This window comes from Balaenoptera borealis, assembly GCF_965194805.1.
Source record: "Balaenoptera borealis genome assembly, contig: HAP1_SCAFFOLD_297, whole genome shotgun sequence".
NCBI lineage: Eukaryota > Metazoa > Chordata > Mammalia > Artiodactyla > Balaenopteridae > Balaenoptera > Balaenoptera borealis.
The window spans coordinates 63,076-67,280 of NW_028123885.1; positions in this window are offsets into that span (position 1 = coordinate 63,076).

Genomic DNA, 4,205 nt, shown 5'->3' on the forward strand with positions numbered 1-4,205 from the left:
TGAAAAGCAGCTAAACCCCATTATAAAAATAAATTACTTTGAAACACCCATGAAACAAAGACAGTGAAAGAGAGAGAAATTCTTACACAATGCGTTCAGGGGCTGTGATGCAACCTGGATTGACCATATCTAGACCCACAGCTGGATGAGACCTAAGGGTGGACACTGTTGCGGCTGAGAGGTTTGGTGAGGTTGGGTGAGCAAACGCAGACCCTTTAAAGTAATACTGCGTGGTACCCATCGCATGGGTCCCAAATCTCCAGGTTCAAGGGCATCTTCCTACATCGAAAACATGCATGAGATACCCAGAAGATGGTACACCGTGTGATGGGGAAAGGTTTCTAAAACGCACCTCATTTCTCATCTGCTTGTGCCCGGGTTCGCCATTCCAGCCACTTTACTAGCAATCTCCCTCCTTGGAGCATCAGCACCTTTAACCTCCTGTTCCGTACAGGTTGCAATTTGTACTGAGGATGAACGGGAAGACGTGGAACCAATGAAAGACTAGCTCTTGGTGTTGGGACAGGCACAGGTCACTCTATTTTCCCATCAGGAAGAAGAATTAACCACAGGCTCAGCCTGCCCCCCGGAACCAGAACAGGGCCTGAAGCCATCCTGCGCTTTTGCGGCCAGCTCCCTAAAAAGCGAGTTGTAAAATGGAGGTTCAGGGCACTGCAATTCACAAACCTGCAGAGTTATAAATGATAACTCTCATCCACAAATATATTGAGGGAAGGCAAAGAAGAGGATTTGAAATCAAGGCAGAATTGCAGGAAACAGATTTCAGGAGGTAGATTCGAATCGCCTTTAAAGCACATGAAAAGCGGCAAAACGTTGACAATGATGCCCTTGGCCGAAAAGGGCGTATGCGTTTTTTCCTGAATATATTCAGGAAAAAACGCATACGCCCTTTTTGGCCAACCGAGCAACCTGGAAAGGCAAATCAGCGCTACAAAGATGTCTCGCTTCCCATCGGTCAAAAGGGCCATGCTGAAAAAAGTGTCAACACCAGAAATGCAGGACAGGCCATGGAGAACTGGGAGCCTTGCTACACTGATGGGCGGGATGTAAATTGTCAACAGCCACTCTGGAGAAGTGTACGGTGAGTCCTGAAACGTCTAAAAAGCAAAGCTTAGAGAGCATAGGGCACTTCCACTCATGGGGGTATAAATTGGGAAAATGAAAAATCAGCAAGACACAAGCACCCCAAAGTTTAGGGCTGCTCTGTTGACAAGGACCTCCACTTCATTCCACCTTCAATATCCCAGGAAAGAGAAAAATGGATAAAGAAGTTGTGGTCCTTATGTACAATGGAATATCACTCAGCCGTGAAATCAATGTCATAAGGCTAGTAGCAGCATGATGAGTGGATTTAGGTACGACGACTCTAAGTGAAATAAGTCACACAGAAAAGGACACTTCTCATAAGGTATCACTGATAGAGGGAATGTAAAAACCGTTACACTTGAACTGAATTACAAAACAGAACAGAGTCACACATGCAGAAAACACACTATGGCTGCTTAACGGGAAAGGTGAGGTGGGGTGATACATAAAACAAGGGTTTCAAATTAGCTCAGATACCGTTCCATAAACCCAATATGTAATAGACAAGACCTACTCCTTGCTCAGAGAACTGGACTCAACACGCCCTATTCACCGCACAAGAATATATCTGACTAGTAATAATCTTAAAACCTATGTATTGATATCTCTCTGTTAGTGTGTCAAGTGGGTAAAAAGCGGCATAAACACAGCAGTGAAAAGCAGCTAAACCCCATTATAAAAATAAATTACTTTGAAACACCCATGAAACAAAGACAGTGAAAGAGAGAGAAATTCTTACACAATGCGTTCAGGGGCTGTGATGCAACCTGGATTGACCATATCTAGACCCACAGCTGGATGAGACCTAAGGGTGGACACTGTTGCGGCTGAGAGGTTTGGTGAGGTTGGGTGAGCAAACGCAGACCCTTTAAAGTAATACTGCGTGGTACCCATCGCATGGGTCCCAAATCTCCAGGTTCAAGGGCATCTTCCTACATCGAAAACATGCATGAGATACCCAGAAGATGGTACACCGTGTGATGGGGAAAGGTTTCTAAAACGCACCTCATTTCTCATCTGCTTGTGCCCGGGTTCGCCATTCCAGCCACTTTACTAGCAATCTCCCTCCTTGGAGCATCAGCACCTTTAACCTCCTGTTCCGTACAGGTTGCAATTTGTACTGAGGATGAACGGGAAGACGTGGAACCAATGAAAGACTAGCTCTTGGTGTTGGGACAGGCACAGGTCACTCTATTTTCCCATCAGGAAGAAGAATTAACCACAGGCTCAGCCTGCCCCCCGGAACCAGAACAGGGCCTGAAGCCATCCTGCGCTTTTGCGGCCAGCTCCCTAAAAAGCGAGTTGTAAAATGGAGGTTCAGGGCACTGCAATTCACAAACCTGCAGAGTTATAAATGATAACTCTCATCCACAAATATATTGAGGGAAGGCAAAGAAGAGGATTTGAAATCAAGGCAGAACTGCAGGAAACAGATTTCAGGAGGTAGATTCGAATCGCCTTTAAAGCACATGAAAAGCGGCAAAACGTTGACAATGATGCCCTTGGCCGAAAAGGGCGTATGCGTTTTTTCCTGAATATATTCAGGAAAAAACGCATACGCCCTTTTTGGCCAACCGAGCAACCTGGAAAGGCAAATCAGCGCTACAAAGATGTCTCGCTTCCCATCGGTCAAAAGGGCCATGCTGAAAAAAGTGTCAACACCAGAAATGCAGGACAGGCCATGGAGAACTGGGAGCCTTGCTACACTGATGGGCGGGATGTAAATTGTCAACAGCCACTCTGGAGAAGTGTACGGTGAGTCCTGAAACGTCTAAAAAGCAAAGCTTAGAGAGCATAGGGCACTTCCACTCATGGGGGTATAAATTGGGAAAATGAAAAATCAGCAAGACACAAGCACCCCAAAGTTTAGGGCTGCTCTGTTGACAAGGACCTCCACTTCATTCCACCTTCAATATCCCAGGAAAGAGAAAAATGGATAAAGAAGTTGTGGTCCTTATGTACAATGGAATATCACTCAGCCGTGAAATCAATGTCATAAGGCTAGTAGCAGCATGATGAGTGGATTTAGGTACGACGACTCTAAGTGAAATAAGTCACACAGAAAAGGACACTTCTCATAAGGTATCACTGATAGAGGGAATGTAAAAACCGTTACACTTGAACTGAATTACAAAACAGAACAGAGTCACACATGCAGAAAACACACTATGGCTGCTTAACGGGAAAGGTGAGGTGGGGTGATACATAAAACAAGGGTTTCAAATTAGCTCAGATACCGTTCCATAAACCCAATATGTAATAGACAAGACCTACTCCTTGCTCAGAGAACTGGACTCAACACGCCCTATTCACCGCACAAGAATATATCTGACTAGTAATAATCTTAAAACCTATGTATTGATATCTCTCTGTTAGTGTGTCAAGTGGGTAAAAAGCGGCATAAACACAGCAGTGAAAAGCAGCTAAACCCCATTATAAAAATAAATTACTTTGAAACACCCATGAAACAAAGACAGTGAAAGAGAGAGAAATTCTTACACAATGCGTTCAGGGGCTGTGATGCAACCTGGATTGACCATATCTAGACCCACAGCTGGATGAGACCTAAGGGTGGACACTGTTGCGGCTGAGAGGTTTGGTGAGGTTGGGTGAGCAAACGCAGACCCTTTAAAGTAATACTGCGTGGTACCCATCGCATGGGTCCCAAATCTCCAGGTTCAAGGGCATCTTCCTACATCGAAAACATGCATGAGATACCCAGAAGATGGTACACCGTGTGATGGGGAAAGGTTTCTAAAACGCACCTCATTTCTCATCTGCTTGTGCCCGGGTTCGCCATTCCAGCCACTTTACTAGCAATCTCCCTCCTTGGAGCATCAGCACCTTTAACCTCCTGTTCCGTACAGGTTGCAATTTGTACTGAGGATGAACGGGAAGACGTGGAACCAATGAAAGACTAGCTCTTGGTGTTGGGACAGGCACAGGTCACTCTATTTTCCCATCAGGAAGAAGAATTAACCACAGGCTCAGCCTGCCCCCCGGAACCAGAACAGGGCCTGAAGCCATCCTGCGCTTTTGCGGCCAGCTCCCTAAAAAGCGAGTTGTAAAATGGAGGTTCAGGGCACTGCAATTCACAA